This window comes from Moschus berezovskii, chromosome 15 (genome assembly GCF_049115385.1).
Source record: "Moschus berezovskii isolate FMDL1 chromosome 15, NW_MosBer_1.0, whole genome shotgun sequence".
NCBI lineage: Eukaryota > Metazoa > Chordata > Mammalia > Artiodactyla > Moschidae > Moschus > Moschus berezovskii.
The window spans coordinates 77,590,743-77,609,657 of record NC_142474.1 but is presented as its reverse complement, the minus strand read 5'-3'; positions in this window follow the sequence as shown (position 1 = coordinate 77,609,657).

Genomic DNA, 18,915 nt, shown 5'->3' with positions numbered 1-18,915 from the left:
GATAGGTTCTTTCTTTATGCATATCAGATCTTAGTTTTGATGGTCAAAAATCACATTCAATGCTTCATTCCAAGATATTCTTAAGATACATTTCCAGTTATTTAAGACACATTTTAAACCAGCTGCAATAAAGGCTTCAGTTGATTTAAAACTGCTGCAGCATCTCCTAGAGCTAAATCAGACACTTAATATCTCTACCTTTCAGATCATCAAACCTTATAAGACTTCCTATAAATCTCTGCACTGCTACTCTGTAATGACTTGGGCCGAAGCATTCTGAATTAAATGATGCTATGACTTGATTTATGTACATCTGGACTTTCAACCAAATTGCTTCCTGGCACTCTATCAATCTTCATAAAGCCTTGGTAACGTACTTGAAAAGAACTGCAATGCAGTGAGTTAAAATTGAGGCCTGGGCTTTTGCCAGTGTTACAAGATAAGCCTCATGACCTGGCCCATGTGGTGTAGCTGCTGATGGAGGAGAAATTCTTCTCTGGGTTCAGCAGCTCCCCACCCCCCCACCGCCCCTGACCCTCTCACATTAACCACCACAACCTGAAATGAATTTTTTCCAATGTGCCCCTTCTGGGAAAGGTTGAGAGGAACTTAGATGCTTGGACTTCTTTACTATTTCTTTTATGATGTTAAATTGAGGCTGATGGAGCATGCTCCCACTTTTACCCTATTAATTTATCCAGATAGGAGCCTCTCCTAAGCCCAATATAATATAATACAATAAGTCTAAGGATTGTTTTATTGTTCCCAATATTAGGTGACCCACCCTGGGTTTGATTCCTGGGTTGGGAAGATCCCCTGGAGGAGGGCATGGCAACCCACCCCTGTATTCTTTCCTGGAGATTCCACATGGACAGAGGAGCCTGGCAGGTCATGGGGTCACAGAGTTGGAGGACTGAGTGACTAAGCACAGCACAGGAGAGCAAGCTCATGTGCAAGCTGGTGGCTACGGCAGTACTCACCACCTTTCCCTCATAGCACCACTCTCTAAGGGGAAGAAATCATCCAGTCCCATTGCCATCAGGCTTGACCATGTGACTTGCTTTGGCTAATGAAATGTGTTCAGAAATGCCAGATGCCATCTCTGAGCAGAAGCTTCAAGCAAGATTGTGTGGTTTCACCCTCATCCTTTCCCCATGTTATGTCCCAGATGGAAGCTGCTCCTTCAGCCTGAGTGGGTTCTGGATGGAACAGTCATAGCCAACCCATGATTGGTGGGTAAAATGAGCACGAAAGAAAATTCTCTTGTGGTAAACTACTAAGATTTAGGGGTAAAGCGTGTCTTTTGTTACTGTAGCATAACTTAGCCTATGCTTCCTGACACAATCAGCATCCTTTATAGAAACTGCAAGTACTGTCTGAGCATGAATAAACTAAAAAAAGATCAGCAAAGTCACTTTCTTTGGCTGATGAGAGTGATAATCTCATTTCTCAAAATCTCTGCACTCCCTCTTGTGTGTGTGTGCGTGTGCATGCTCAATTGTGTCAGACTCTGTGTGACCCCATGGACTGTAGCCCACCAGGTTCTTCTGTCCACAGGATTTCCCAGACAAGGATACTGGAATGGGTTGTCATTTCCTCCTCCAGGGGATCTTCCTGACTTAGGGATCGAACTTGCGTCTCCTTCAGCTTCTGTATTTACAGGCAGATACTTTACCATTGAGCCACCTGGGAAGCCCATCCCCCTTACGAATCCTTTGGAAAACACTGGGCACACTGTGTTCAGGAACGCAAAATGCCTATACTTGAAGGGATCTGGTAATCTCCCTCTTTCTTACCAGGTTGTAGACAGATCTGGAGTCCTGAAGTCTGGAGATCTCTTTCTGTTTCATCACTGATAACAGCACTAAGAAATACACAAAAGACTTCTTGGGGAAGAGGGTAAGTCTGAAGAGTATACTGCCTCAGTTTATGGTGGAGCCTGGAGAGATGAGCATAGGTAAAAAATTCCAAACAGCACACGAGCCTAGTGAAGAGAATTATCTGTGGGAGGCCAACTAGACTGATGCAGTCTACCTGGCGTTTAGAGTCAAGGGGACTGTCATTCTACCAAGTCTGGGATCATACAAATCAAAACAGAATGTCATTCAGGGAAAACTATCAAGTCACAAATCATTAAGACTTTTGGTCTGAATTTAACTCTAACTTTAATAGCTTATGATATAAACTTTAATGCCCTTTTTAATTGCTAAAAATGACTGCATGAGTCTTTTAACCTGCCTGGGTCTTCACTGCAAGTAAGCCACTTTCTGGCTGTAGGTCCTTGGAAAGTTATGTAACTTTTCTGTACTTCAATTCTTTCTGTTGGGACAGGAGGGAAATAATAGTACTGATTTCATATAAGTATTGCAAATGAGGCAAGAGAGGTAAAATGATGGAAAAGCGCCTTAGATACTCAATTAACATAATCATAATTGGCTATCTTGCCTATCTCAGATTTCCAAGATGATCAGGTGCCTAGGGAGAACTTTGCAAACTTGATGAAGTATTAGTTTTCTTGTCTCTTATTTCTCACTTGGTTGTACAACACAACTTACTCTTTGATTGTGAGCCTTTGAGGGGTAGCAGTAATTTAGGCTGCTTCATGGATTCATTCAATAAGGACAAATTTTCTTAAGAGACCGTTGGAGTCAGAAACGATTTGTCTCCACAAATCAGCCTTAAAATGTATGTCAAATGTGGTAAAATTTCCACAATTTGGTTGATTATTTTTGTCAAAATTTCATCCCAAGGTGACTTTCTTTCCACACCTGGATCTCTTCAAACCATGAAGACTGATTTCACAAAGTGAACTCTAAAATGATAAAGAAAAAAAAAAATCCATACTCCATGTACAAAACAATGCTTTCACGGTTCTTTGCTCTCTATCCATCCCCTTTCCTTTAGCATGGCCAATGCACCTTTTAAAATTTATTCCAAATTTCATTTTATTGAAAACTGTCTTCATTTTACTTTAGGAAATTAAATAACTATTTCATTCTAATTTATTTTCCCAAAAATAATTCTACTAAAAGTGGTAGAAATCAGATGCACTCTGAGATTTCCACAGTTCTGTTTTTAAAGACCTTTATCCTAGAGAGCATTTACCCTTCTGGTTGTGGGTTAGGATGTCTTTTCAAGCAATCATGGACAAACTGGTTAAGATATATAAGATATCTATCATATAGATATCGTTCCTTGCAACATTCATATGGAAATGACTTATTGCTGTTCCAGTCACTCAGTCATGTCTGACTCTTTGAGACCTCCTGGACTGCAGCATGCCAGGCTTCCCTGACCATCACCAACTCCTGGAGTTTGCTCAAACTCATGTCCATCAAGTCTGTGATGCCAACTAACCATCTCATCCTCTGTCATCCCCTTCTCCTCCTGCCTTCAATTTTTTCCAGCATTACAGTCTTTTCCAATGAGTCAGTTCTTCACATTGGGTGGCCGAAGCATTGGAGTTTCAGCTTCAGCATCAGTCCTTCCAATGAATAATTAGGACTGATTTCCTTTAGGATTCACAGATTTGATCTCCTTGCAGACCAAAGGACCGTCAAGAGTCTTCTCCAACACCACAGTTTAAAATCAATGGAAGCAACCTAGATGTCCATCTGCAGACGAATGGATAAGAAAGCTTTGGTACATATACACAATGGAGTATTATTCAGCCATTAAAAAGAATACATTTGAATCAGTTCTAATGAGGTGGATGAAACTGGAGCCTATTATACAGAGTGAAGTAAGCCAGAAAGAAAAACACCAATACAGTATACTAACACATATATATGGAATTTAGAAAGATGCAAATGATAACCCTGTATACGAGACAGCAAAAGAGACACAGATGTATAGAACAGTCTTTGGGACTCTATGGGAGAGGGTGAGGGTGGGATGATTTGGGAGAATGGCATAGAAACACGTATGTTGTCATATGTGAAATGAATCACTAGTTCAGGGTCGATGCATGTTATAGGATGCTCGGGGCTGGCATGCGGGGATGACCCAGAGGGAGGATAAAGGGAGGAGGGAGGTGGGAGGGGGGTTCAGGAGGGGGAACTTATGTAAACCCGGGGCAAATTCATATCAATGTATGGCAAAACCAACCAATATAATATTGTAAAATAATTTGCCTCCAATAAAAAATAAATTAATTACAAAAAAAATAAAATAAAATCAATAAATTCTTCGGCACTCAGTTTTCTTTGTAATCCAACTCTCACATCCATACATGACTACTGGAAAAGTCATGGTTTTGAATATACAAACTTTTGTCAGCAAAGTAATGTCTCTGCTTTTTTAATATGCTCTCTAGTTTGGTCATCACTTTCCTTCCAAGGAGTAAGCGTCTTTGAATTTCATGGCTGCAGTCAGCATCTGCAGTGATTCTGATCGCCAAAGAATTGATGCTTTGAACTGTGGTGTTGGAGAAGACTCTTGAGAGTCCCTTGTACCGCAAGGAGATCCAACCAGTCCATTCTAAGGGAGATCGATCCTGGGTGTTCATTGGAAGGACTGATGCTGAGGCTGAAACTGCAATACTTTGGCCACCTCATGCGACGAGTTGACTCACTGGAAAAGACTCTGATGCTGGGAAAGGTTGGGGGCGGGAGGAGAAGGGGACGACCGAGAATGAGATGGCTGGATGGTATCACCTACTCTGTGGACATGAGTTTGAGTGAACTCAGGGAGTTGGTGATGGATAGGGAGGCCTGGCGTGCTGTGATTCATGGGGTCGCGGAGAGTCGGACACGACTGAGCGACTGAACTGAACTGAACTGAGCTAGTTTGGTCATAGCTTTTCATCCAAGGAGCAAGGGTCTTTTAATTTCATGGCTGCAGTCACCATCTGCAGTGATTTTGAAACTCAAGAAAATAAAGTCTCTCACTATTTCCATTGTTTCCCCATCTATTTGCCATGAAGTGATGGGACCAGATGCCATGATCTAATTTTTTTGAATGCTGAGTTTTAAGCCAGAGTTTTCACTCTTCTTTTTCACTTTCATCAAGAGGCTCTTTAGTTCTTCGTTTTCTGCCATAAGGGTGGTGTCATCTGCATATCTGAGGTCATTGATATTTCTCCTGGCAATCTTGATTCTGGCTTGTGCTTCACCCAGCCTGGCATTTCTCATGATGTACTCTGCATATGTTAAATAAGCGGAGTGACAATATACAGACTTGATGTATTCCTTTCCCAATTTGGAGCCAGTCCTTTGTTCCATCTCCAAATCTAACTGTTGCTCCTTGACCTGCATATAGATTTCTCAGGAGGCAGGTCAGGTGGTCTGGTATTCCCATCTCTTGAGGCTTTGTCATAGTCAATGAAGCAGAAGTCGATATTTTTCTGGAATTCTCTTGCTTTTTCTATAATCCCATGGATATTGGCAATTTGGTCTCTCATTCCTCTGCCTTTTCAAACTCCAACTTGAACATTTGGAAGTTCTCAATTCATGTACTGTTGAAGCCTGGTTTGGAGAATTTTGAGCAATACGTAGCTAGTGTTTGAGATGAGTGCAACTGTGTGGTAGAATTAGTTAGAATAACTAGTTAGAATATTCTTTGGCATTGCCTTTCTTTGGGATTGGAATGAAAATGGAGCTTTTCCAGTCCTGTGGCCACTGCTGAGTTTTCCAAATTTGCTGGCATATTGAGTGCAGCACTTTCACAGCATCATCATTTAGGATTTGAAATAGCTCAACTGGAATCCCATCACCTCCACTAGCTTTGTTTGTAGTGATACTTCCTAAGGTCCACTTTGACTTCGGACTCTAGGATGTTTGGCTCTAGGTGAATGACCACACAATCGTGGTTATCTCGCTCATGAAGATCTTTTTTGTATAGTTCTGTGTATTCTTGCCACCTCTTCTTTATCTCTTCTGCTTCTGTTAGGTCCATACCATTTCTGTCCTTTATTGTGCCCATCTTTGCATGAAATGTTCCCTTGGTATCTCTAATTTTCTTGAAGAGATCTCTAGTCTTTCCCATTCTATTGTTTTCCTGTATTTTTTGCACTGATCCCTGAGGAAGGCTTTCCTATTTCTCCTTGCTATTCTTTGGAACTCTGTATTCAAACGGGTATATCTTTCCTTTTCTCCTTTTCCTTTAGCTTCTCTTCTTTTCTTAGCTATTTGTAAGGCCTCCTCAGACAACTATTTTGCCTTTTTGCATTTTTTTCCCCTTGGGGACTGTCGCTCTTTAGGGCACAAAAATTGAGCACTTCAACTCAATGAGATAATGCCAGTGATGGCTGAAGTTGGAACAAAGGAGAGAAAAGAATAACATTGCCTTCTCTTTGACAATTCAGAAGCGTTTTCTGTCTTGTCCTGTTTTGCCTTCTGTTTTTTGTCTTCCTCTTTGGGTTTTGGAGAAGGAAATGGCAACCCACTCCAGTATTCTTGCCTGGAGAATCCCATGGATGGAGTAGTCTGGTAGACTACAGTCCACGGGGTCTTAAAGAGTCGGACAGGACTGAGCGACTTCACTTTCACTTTCACGTTGGCTTTTCCAGAGCATTACACACAGCAATAGCGCCATCTATTGGCCAATTTTGAGAGTAAAGTGAAAGTTGCTCAGTAGCATTTGACTCTTTGGGACCCCATGGACTGTAGCCTTCCAGGCTCTTCTGTCCTTGGAATTCTCCGGGCAAGAATACTGCAGTGGGTTGCCAGGCCCTTCTCTAGGGATATTCCCGACCCAGGGATCGAACCGAGGTCTCCCACCTTGCAGGCTGATTCTTTACCGTTTGAGATACTCAGAAATCTGCCTATTGGCCTATTTTGATTGTTGATTTTATGTAGTGAAGGTTTTTGGCAACTACTCATTACCTGACAGGTGTGGAAGAACAAAGCTCATGGTTTCACTTTGAACAACACCCTACTCATTTTTTCTAAGCAACTTCATTGCAGTTTTACAGTTAACTCAGTAACTCACCGATATTAAAAAGAAATGCCAAGATTAACTCCCATACTCTCTTTTCTTTAAAACAACAGCAAGTTGTGTAAGTACCATAAATAGCAAGTTCCTATTAGCTTTTATGTTACAGTGTACTGTGAATAAATAAGCCACCTTAGTGGGATATAAGGTTCACTTTTTCATAACACTAGCTAATTAACTAACCTAATTCAGTTTTATTCCCTTATCCTCAAGTGTTTCTGCTTGCAGGAATAGACATAATAAACTGAAATTTATGAGTTCATATTAGCTTCTTGTTTAAATGGAGCTAGAGAGTGCACTTGGTACATGTATACAGTAGAATCTTGGAGGAACTTTGTAAATATGTTACTCATTTAAAGACCCTACTGGAAGAAAGCATGGAAACTGTTTTCCTACTATTTTTGCTAATTGTGAAACTGATTGACCAGATGAAATATAAGTCAAAGATTCTTTGGAAGTTCAGTGTAAAGATCTCTGGACCAAGACAGACTTCTAAAGAAGTCATTAAAGTGAACGGTAACAATCTCACCACAACTTCCTGATGTTGGGTTACTTAAAAATAGTGACTTACATGCAAAAAGGAATTGATGAATACTTGAAAAACAGAGGAAGAAGGAAGCAGGTAAGAACTTTGTCATGTGCATATAGATCAAGCTCAAAGCAAAGCCAGAAACAGAGATCCATGTGTGTGTGAAGTACTGCAGACTTAAAAAAAATATTCACAAGCTAAAAGTCGAGAGTTATGCTTAATCAGCAAGAATTTTTAGGACTTCAAGCCCAGGAGGCAGCATTTCAAGTAATCCTAAGAGAACTACTTAGAAGAGGCAAGGGGGAAGCCAGGTTATATGGAAGTTTCACAACACAGGGCAGGAAGTCTGAATGTCAAAAGGTTGTTGTTAATTAAAGGAAAACCAGATATCAAGTAAGGAAGTTAGTGCTTTCCTATAAATGTGAAGAGGTCTTCCCTGGTGGTCCAGTGGTAAAGAATTCATCTGCCAATGCAGGAGACATGGGTTTGATTTCTGAGTTGGGATGATATCCTGGAAAAGGAAATGGTAACCTACTCCAGTATTCTTGCCTGGGAAATCCTAGGACAGAGGAGCCTGGCAGGCTACAGTCCATGGGGTGCAAAAGAGTCGGACATAACTTAGCAACTAAACAACAACAATGTATGGGAAAATTCAAGAGTCTGGGCTCACTGAAATCATTCCTTTGATATGCGCCTCACCTACTGGGGCTAGTGTCCTGTGTTTTCACATTCTGGTTTTCCTCCAGGTTCACCATAAGGAGTGGCTACAGTCTGATGGCTATTAGATGATAGGTATTCTTTTCTTCTTGTGTTCGCTCAGAGCTCACCAGTTCAGCATTGGTGGTGGCTGCAATTGCTCATGAATGTGACATTCTTTATCTACTGATATGGCAGGAAATACTCCATTTCTTAGTACTAAGGGCATACTCTTCAGGAAGAAAAAAGCTTGTGATGAAGGAGGCAAAGCAGGGTAGCAAGGATATAGTCTTAGGGAAGTGCTAGCCTCTGCCCAACCCACAGGTGGGAGTATAAGCCACATCACAGATTTGAATTCCTGTGTCAGATAATCCTTAGCTCTAAGTTCATCCCTGGTTGCTTAGGAGGAAGATATAAATTTTCCTGGCAAGGCAGCCCTTATACACGCTGGGTAACTCTCTAGAGGAGCAACTGGTAGCCACTAACTTGCGTTGTTCGCAGCAGCTGAGATGGGCACCCCGGCTCACCTGGGGCTTCTGGGTGGGCTCTGAAGTGTGCTTCCACAGGGTGCCCTTCTAATCACTCTGTCCTCATAATAAGCTGTGCTCTTGGCAAATATTGAGCAACATGCTGTTAGTCTTAGATGCTCACCATCCTGACTTGTTTTCATCCCATGCTTGCTTCTCCTGTCAATCTTCTCCTGCCTCCTTTGCCTTCGTATGGTCCATGGGCAGCCGCCTTCTGCCTTCCACTGCAGGATCACCTAAATCTACTCTCAAATCCTAGACCTTCCTCTTCTTTCTTCTTCCCCTTCACTCAACTGTTCCTTGTTCATACCCTTTCTCGAATATCTAGATATAATCTATTATCAGTAAGTTATATTTAAAGAATAATATTGAGCCAGTCTTTTAATCCATTGCAAGCTGTTTTCTAAATCTAAAAAAAATCCCTTCAACCTAAGTGATTAATTAGAGGGTTTTTATGTTCTATCAAAAGTCATAAGCAGGGGCCTCAAAACTGTAAGCCTTGAACCAAATTTAAAATTCCAGGCTAAGAGGCAAGTTAATATAGAAAAATGGCCCTTAAGCCTAGAATCATATAACTTATCCCAGTTTTAAAATAGATATAAGAAAATTTATCCAAACTAGCTCTCTATATTAATCAATGTGTCAGCAGCAACCAAATAGAATACTCGAAAAAGAATAGTTTCATGAGGCGGGATGCCTCCAAAATTTGTGGGTAGGGGAAACATGAAAAAGAATAAAGTTGGCTGCAGTCAAAATGATGAAAAATGTGAGCAGTCCACAGAACACAGGAGCGAGTCCTACTAAAATGACTTTCTTTCTGACAACAAGTCTCAAGCTGGTACCTAACTAATATTGTTTTGAATAGAGACAACTATTTGGCAGATATTGTAGAATAAGGAAGGAATGTTCTGGGGCAAACTGTGGTTCTAATTAAATCTATTTCCTCTTTGTCACGTGTTTTTCTTTGTGCAGATTTCGTAGTTTGGGGCAAATATATGATCACAGTCTAAGGTTTGAGATTGTAGCTCTTCTTTGAATTTACCTTTTTAAAAATAGAGATACAATTCACTTCATAAAATTCACCCTTTTAAAGTTTACAGTTCAGCATCTTTTTGTATATACATGATGTTATGTAACCATCTAATTCCAGAATATTTACCATTTCAAAAAAAAAAAAAAAAAAAACCTTTATACCTATTACCAGTCATTCCCCATTTCTTCCTCCCACAGTCCCTGAAAACCAATAATATACTGTCTCTATATTATTCTGGGCATTTCCTAAAAATGGAGTCATACAATATGCTGTCTTTTATGTCTGGCTTATTTCACTTAGCATGATGTTTTCAAGGATCATCCATGTTGTAGCATGTATCGGTACTTTATTTTTATTGTCAGATAATACTTCAGTGTGTGAATATATCTTGTTTTATTCATCCATTCATCTTCTGATGGACATTTGAATTGTTCCCATTTTTTGAATAATGATTCTAAGGACTTCCATGTGCAATCCTGAGTGCATATGTTTTTGATTTTTGGGGGTACTCTTTTTTCTTTATAGACAAAATATTTTCCCCTCTGTTTATCATTCTTCTTTTTCTGATGTGTTTCAAGAGAGAAGGAAAAATAAAACTTATTTTACCTTTCCTTTATTAATCAAAAATACTCTTATCTAAACCACTGAAATGAAAACCAAAGTCTGAAGAGTTTACATAAATCACTCTGGGGCAGCAGATGGTTAACAATAGAGTTGAGAATAGAAGTCTCTTTGCCTCTAACAGAGGACTTTATTTCCATTTTCCCTATGTTTCTCTAAGATCTTGGTTCATTTTTAAAATTGATATTTATTTTATATTGGGGTATAGTTGATATAAAATGTGTTAGTTTCAGGTGTACAGGAAAGCAGTTCAGTTATACATATACATACATATACCCACTGTTTTTAGATTCTTTTCCCATGTATAGGCCATTACAGAGTATTGGCCACCTTCAATACTTTGACCACCTGATGAGAAGAGATGACTCATTGGAAAAAACCCTGATGCTGGGAAAGATTGAGGGCAGGAGGAGAATGGAACGACAGAGGGTGAGATGGTTGGATGGCATCACTGACTCAACAGACATGAGTTTGTGCAAACTCCCAGAAATAGTGAAGGATGGGGAAGCCTGGTGTGCTGTGGTCCTTGGGGTTGCAAAGAGTCGGATGCAACTGAGTGACTGGAAAACAACAGGGCATCGAGTAGAGTCTCCTGTGCTAAATGCAGCTGTGCTGTGCTGGACTTAGTCGCTCACTCATGTCTGACTCTTTGTGACGCCATTAACTGTGGCCCACCAGGCTCCTTGTCAGTGGGGATTCTCCAGGCCAGAATACTGGAGTGGGTTGCCACGTCCTCCTCCAGAGGATCTTCCCAACCCAGAGACTGAACCCAGGTCCCCCACATTGCAGGCAGATTCTTTACCATCTGAGCCACCAGAGAAGCCGATGCTATACAGTAGGTCCTTATTTATTTTTCATTCATTTCCCCCCGAAATCCTTTAGTTAGCTATCATTTCATAACAAAATACCTCCATTCCTAGTGATACAAAATATCAACCATTTCTCATTTCTCATGCATCTTCAGGCCCACTGCGGAGTTTTGCTGATCTGAGCAGGGCCCTCATTCATCTTGGTTCGCTGTCAGTCTTCTCGGTGGGGTGTTGACGGTTGCTGCGCTCTGGCACACCTGGGGTGTTGGATAGGGTGACTCATTCCTGCTTCCTGTAGCCTCTCACCCTTCAGCCAGCCAGCTGGGATTGTTCTCAAGACAAAGACAAGGTTCCAAAAGCGAGGAAAACGACACAAGTTCTCTGAGACTCAGATCTGTGATGCCCTCACTTCCCCCACACGATATTGGTCCAAGCAAGTGCGAGGTCAGGCCCAGATTCAAGGTGGGGAAGAAAGATTCCACTCCCAGTGGGAAGACCTGAGGCTCACATTGCAATTGTGTGGATCCACCAGGGGTGAAAAATCGGGCCATTTTTCAATCAATCTACCATAGTGCTTGTACTAAGAAATATCTTGCAATAATCAAATGAAAGCTGTCAAGGAACAAAGAGTATCTAGACTGGATATAGCATTCTTGCCAGATTAAAGCCTGTTCGGGGATTTCTATGAACACCTGACTGTAGATAGACTAACCTGCATGGTGTTTTCAAATCTCCCCCACATTCTCCTGGTCTTCATCATTGTTTTGATGGTGATGGTTATACAGAATGGACTTGCTGACCCTAAAATTCCTCCCATGCTTTAAGCAGCAACTTTGGACTCTCAGAATCCAGAGCATTCCACTTTTAACACATTCTATGTAATAAACAGTGTCAGACTTTATTTTTTTGGGCTCCAAAATCACTGGGGATACTGATTGCAGCCAGGAAATTAAAAGACGCTTACTCCTTGGAAGGAAAGTTATGACCTACCTTGACAGTATATTAAAAAGCAGAGACGTTACTTTGCCAACAAAGGTCCGTCTAGTCAAGGCAATGGTTTTTCCCGTGGTCATGTATGGATGTGAGAGTTGGACTGTGAAGAAAGCTGATTGCTGAAGAATTGATGCTTTTGAACTGCGGTGCTGGAGAAGACTCTTGAGAGTCCCTTGTACCGCAAGGAGATCCAACCAGTCCATTCTAAAGGAGATCAATCCTAAGTGTTTATTGGAAGAACTGATGCTAAAGCTGAAACTCCAATACTTTGGCCACCTCATGCGACGAGTTGACTCACTGGAAAAGACTCTGATGCTGGGAAAGGTTGGGGGCAGGAGGAGAAAAGGACGACAGAGAATGAGATGGCTGGATGGCATCACCGACTCGATGGACATGAGTTTGAGTGAACTCTGGGAGTTGGTGATGGACAGGGAGGCCTGGCATGCTGTGATTCATTGGGTCAGAAAGAGTCGGACACGACTGAGCGACTGAACTGAACTGAACTGATAATAAATTTACTCACCTGTCCACCATAACCTCCTGCCCCACTGGACTGAAATTTCTTTGAGAACAAAGCTATTGCTTAATGCAACTTTGTGTCATACAGCCAAACCTCCAGCACACAGAAGCAGCCTAATAAATGGGTGGAATGAATAAAGGAAGCCCTAGCTGCCTTCTTTAGCACATTGAGGACTTTTTCCTATTATTTGTTTTATGAATTATATTTATCACTCACTTCATTCTTCTCCATTTGCAATATATTGGGCAATATGTGTATATATATATACACATGCACAAGCACACATATATCTTTCAGTTCAGTTCAGTCACTCGATCGTGTCCAACTCCTTGTGACCCCAAAGACTCTAGCACACCAGGCTTTCCTTTCCATCACCAACTCCTGGAGAGTACTCAAACTTATGTCCATCAAGCCGGTGATGCTATCCAACCATCTTATCCTCTGTTGTTCCCTTCTTCCACCTTCATTCTTTCCCAGCATCAGGATCTTTTCATATGAGTCAGTTCTTATGATCAGGTGGCCAAAGTACTGGAGTTTCAGCTTCAGTATCAGTCTTCCAGTATATTCAACACTGATCTCCTTTAGGATGGACTGGTTGGATCTCCGTGCAGTCCAAGGGACTCTCAAGAGTCTTCTCCAACACCACAGTTCAAAAGCATCAGTTCTTTGGCACTCAGCTTTTTTTATAGTCCAATTCTCACATCCATACATGACTACTGGAAAACCAAAGCTTTGACAAGACTGACCTTTGTGGGCAAAGTAATATCTCTGCTTTTTAATACAGTGTCTAGGTTGGTCATAGTTTTTATCCCAAGTAGTAAGTGTATTTTAATTTCATGGCTGCAGTCACCATCTGCAGTGATTTTGGAGCCACCCAAAATAAAATCTGTCACTGTTTCCACTATTTCCCCATTTATTTGCCATGAAGTGATGGCAAAAAATGCCATGATCTTAGTTTTCAGATTGTTGAGTTTTAAACCACTTTTTCACCCTCTTTCACTTTCATCAAGAGGCTCTTTAGTTCCTCTTCACTTTCTGCCATAAGGGTGGTATCATCCACATATCTGAGGTTATTGATATTTCTCCTGCAATCTTGATTCCAGCTTGTGCTTCATCCAGCCTGGCATTTTTTATGATGTACTCTGCATAGAAGTTAAATAAGCCAGGTGACAATATACAGACTTGACGTACTCCTTTCCAGATTTGGAACCAATCTGTTGTTCCATGTCTGGTTCCAACTGTTGCTCCTTAACCTGCATACAGATTTCTCAGGAGGCAGGTCAGGTGGTCTGGTATTCCCATCTTTTTCAGAATTTTCCAGAGTTTCTTGTGATCCACACAGTCAAAGGCTTTGGCATAGTAAATAAAGCAGAAGTAGATGTTTTCCTGGAGCTCTCTTGCTTTTCCGATGATCTAATGGATATTGACAATTTGATCTCTGGTTCCTCTGCCTTTTCTAAAGCTAGCTTGAACATCTGCAAGTTCACAGTTCACGTACTGTTGAAGCCTGGCTTGAAGAATTTTGAGCATTACTTTGCTAGCGTGTGAGATGAGTGCAATTGTGCAGTAGTTTGAGCATTCTTTGGCATTGCCTTTCTTTGAGATTGAAATGAAAATGGAGCTTTTCCAATCCTATGGCCACTGCTTAGTTTTCCAAATTTGTTGGTATATTGAGTGCAACACTTTCATAGCATCATCTTTTAGGATTTGAAATAGCTCAACTGGAATTCCATCACCTGCACTAGCTTTGTTTGTAGTGATGCTTCCTAAGGCCCACTTGACTTCACATTCCAGGCTGTCTGGCTCTAGGTGAGTGATCACACCATCATCATTATCTGGGTCATGAAGATCTTTTTAGTATAGTTCTTCTGAATATTGTTGACACCTCTTCCTATTATCTTCTGCTACTGTTAGGTCCATACTATTTCTGTCCTTTATTGTGCTCATCTTTGCATGAATGTTCCCTTGGTATCTCTGATTTTCACATATTGTTTGGCTGTATAAATATATATATACACATTTTTTTATATATTTAAGCATTTCATTGCTGTTTGGCTTCATTAGCTACCTAAATAATGAATAATGCTCTTTCCTTAACTCTAATTCTTAATTTATATTTCACTTTTTCTAAAAAGAATAAAGTAACCATTTTATAGTAACAGTGTTCTAGAAATCAGAAGTTTTACAGTTATTTTAGTAATTATGTTAAATAGGGAAGCAAAACTGGAGATCTGATTGTCAGAGAACTTCTTTTAGAAGGAGTTTGTATGGTATTTTTTTATAAGGAGCACCACAGAATACACTAGGTGTCATCTACAAGCATAGCTTAGTAGAATAAGAAGCAGCATGTTTCACATGGCTTCCCTGGTGACTCAGATGACAAAGAATCCACATGCAATCCAGATGAACTGGGTTCAGGAAGATCCCTTGGAGAAGGAAATGACAACCCACTCCAGTATTCTGGCCTGGAGCATCTCATGGACAGGGGAGGCTGGCAAGCTACAGTCCATAGGGACGCAAAGAATCGGTTATGACTGAGTGACTAAGCACACATACATACACGTGTTTCATGTGGCCATTTCTCATACTGACCTTCAGTTAAACCCAAAGTGTTAAAGTGATTCTATTCTTTTCAGCCAAAGATGGAGAAGCTCTATACAGTCAGCAAAAACAAGACCAGGAGCTGACTGTGGCTCAGATCATGAACTCCTTATTGCAAAATTCAGATGTAAATAGAAGAAAGTAGGGAAAACCACTAGACCATTCAGGTATGACCTAAATCAAATCCCTTACAATTATACGGTGGAAGTAACAAATAGATCCAAGGGACTATATCTGATAGACAGAGTGCCTGATGAACTATGGATAGAGGTTTGTGACATTGTACAGGAGACAGGGATCAAGACCATCCTCAAGAAAAAGAAATGCAAAAAGGCAAAATGGTTGTCTGAGAAGGCCTTACAAATAGCTGAGTAAAGAAGAGAAGCTAAAGGAAAAGGAGAAAAGGAAAGATATATCCATTTGAATGCAGAGTTCCAAAGAATAGTAAGAAGAGATAAGAAAGCCTTCCTCAGCAATCCATGCAAAGAAATAGAGGAAAACAACAGAATAGGAAAGACTAGAGATCTCTTCAAGAAAATTAGACATACCAAAGGAACAGTTCATGCAAAGATGGGCAAAATAAAAAACAGAAAAGTTTGGACCTAACAGAAGCAGAAGATATTAAGAAGAGGCAGCAAGAATATACAGAATAACTGTACAAAAAAAGATCTTCATGATCCAGATAACATGAAGGTGTGATCACTCACCTAGAGCCAGACATCCTGGAATGTGAAGTCAAGTGGGCCTTAGGCAGCATCACTACAAACAAAGCTAGTGGAGGTGATGGAATTCCAGTTGAGCTATTTTAAATCTTGTAAGATGATGCTGTGAAAGTGCTACAGTCAACATTCCAGCACATTTGGAAAACTCAGTAGTGGCCACAGGAGTGGAAAAGGTCAGCTTTCACTCCAATCCTAAAGAAAGGCAATGCCAAAGAATCTTCAAACTACCACACAATTGCATTCATCTCACCCTTAGCAAAGTAATGCTCAAAATCCTTCAAGCCAGGCTTCAATAGTACGTGAACTGTGAACTTCCAGATATTCAAGCTGACTTTAGAAAAGGCAGAGGAACCAGAGATCAAATTGCCAATATCCACTGGATCATTGAAAATGCAAGAGAATTTCAGAAAAATATCTACTTCTGCTTTATTGACTATGCCAAAGCCTTTGACTGTGTGGATTGCAACCAACTGTGGAAAATTCTGAAAGAGATGGGAATACCAGACCACCAGACCTGCCTTCTGAGAAGTCTGTATGCAGGTCAAGGAGCAACTTTGGAACCAGACGTGGAACAACAGACTGGTTCCAAATCTGGAAAGGAATATGTAAAGGCTGTATATTGTTACCTGGCTTATTTAAATTCTATGCAGAGTACATCATGAAAAGTGCCGGGCTGGATGAAACATAAGCTGGAATCAAGATTGTGGGAGAAATATCAATAACCTCAGCTATGTGGATGACACCACCCTTATGGCAGAAAGTAAAGAACTCAAGAGCCTCTTGATGAAAGTGAAAGAGGAGAGTGAAAATTTGGCTTAAAACTCAATATTCAAAAAACTAAGATCATGGCATTTTGTGCCATCACTTCATGGCAAATAAATGGGGAAATAGTGGAAACAGCGACAGACTTTATATTTTGGGGGCTCCAAAATCACTGCAGATGGTGACTTCAGCCATGAAATTAAAAGATGCTTGCTCCTTGGAAGAAAAGCTATAACAAACCTAGACAGCATATTAAACAGCAGACATACTTTGCCCACAAAGGTCTGTCTAGTCAAAGCTTTGGTTTTCTAGTAGTCAGGTATGGATGTGAGAGTTGGACTAAAAAGAAAGCTGAGCACCACAGAATTGATGCTTTTGAACTGTGGTGTTGGAGAAGACTCTTGAGAGTCCCTTGGACTGCAAGAGAATCCAACCAGTCCATCCTGAAGGAAATCAGTCCTGAATTTCATTGGAAAGACTGATGCTGAAGCTGAAACTCCAGTCCTTTGGCCACCTGATGCAAAGAACTGACTCATTTGAAAAGACCTCGATGCTGGGAAAGATTGAAGGCAGGAGGAGAAGGGGATGACAGAGGATGAGATGGTTAGATGGCATCACCGACCCAATGGACATAAGTTTGAGTAAGCTCTGGGAGTTGGTGATGGACAGGGAAGCCTGGTGTGCTACAGTTCATGGGATTGCAAGGGGTTGGACACGACTGAGTGACTGAAATGAACTGAACTGCACTGATCAAAATAGAGGTTAATCAAGGTTTTTCTATGGAGTGCCAAGCTAAAGCGGACTAGGAAGGCTTGTCTCTGGAGTATACAGGTCAACACAACAAAAAGTTTTGTGAATGAAGGCTAACAAGGAATTGTCAAGTTCCTGGAAATTTTGCCCTCAAGTGTTTACAAACTTATTTGCAATCTGAAGTTTCCAAGATCAACAGATTCAACACTGAACTATAAAATGTGCCAGAAATAAAGGTTTTCAACACTGACTAAAATCAATGAAGTTCAGATACAAATTACTAGGAGATAATAGTGACATATTTCTATAATAATGAACTTTATGTTAGAGGGTTCACAACAGAATACAAGAAAAATAAGGATATATTTCCAAAGAATGTTTGACCAGGTATTTTTTCCCATGTATAAATTATGTATTCTTTATGAGTAAAATTTTTTCTTATACTCAAATTTCTTCATGCTTCTCCTAATTCAGTGATGCAGTCCATTAATCCGTGTTGAATGAATCAATCTGTGAAGACATTGGAAGGTAGGATTATGCTAAAGTGGGGACACTGTTTGTGATAGAGATCCGTGGAAGCAGAAAAGATGGGCGTGTTGGCTATTTTTTGTCTCCCATCCTTCCTCAGCCTTCTTTCTTCTGCTTTGTGCCCAGGAGGCTGATCATTCTGGTTGCATTAGCTGCTTCTCTGTCATTTGTTGCCCCTTGGATTTGGCTAATGGGAAGCTCTGCCAGAGATCACGGTGAAAAAACAGCTCAGAGGACTTCTTTCCTACTCCCTGATGGTTTTGGTTTCTCAGTCCTGGTAACGGCTGAATCCATCAATAATTATCACATCCACCTGGCAGTCCCTCTTCCATGGCTTCATCAGCAACATCACCACTGCCCCACATCCTTTCAAACCTGTGAGTGACAGAACTTCCTACCATTACCAGTCTCCTCATGCCTCACCCTTCCTCACTGGTTCTCTTAACGCTGCCCACAATTCTGTGAATAGTCCGCTCATTGAATCATCTGAACAAAGTGCTCATTCCTGCTAGGACTCTGACTAAAAAAGAGTAGGCGATGTTACATTTGATTAGGAATCTGCAACAGATGATCTGTAAGCAGTAGGTTGGGTATTATGTAACCTAGTTGTCCATTTAGAAAGTGAAGGTGCATCTCAGAATATTGACTTGGCCACTAAAGAGGTGCAATGTGAGAGAGGCAAGACTCAGGTATTAAAAGGTAAAGTACGTGTGTGTGTGTGTGTGTCTGTGTGTGTGTGAGAGAGAGAGAATCAGATTAGATGAAGGGGCAAGAAAATCTGTATATTTGTTTTCTCACAAAACTTGTACGAGTAAGCCACTGTACTTTATTTACGTAGATATCAGGAGAAGAAACCATATGAACCACTTTTTTAACTTCTGTAATCAATGA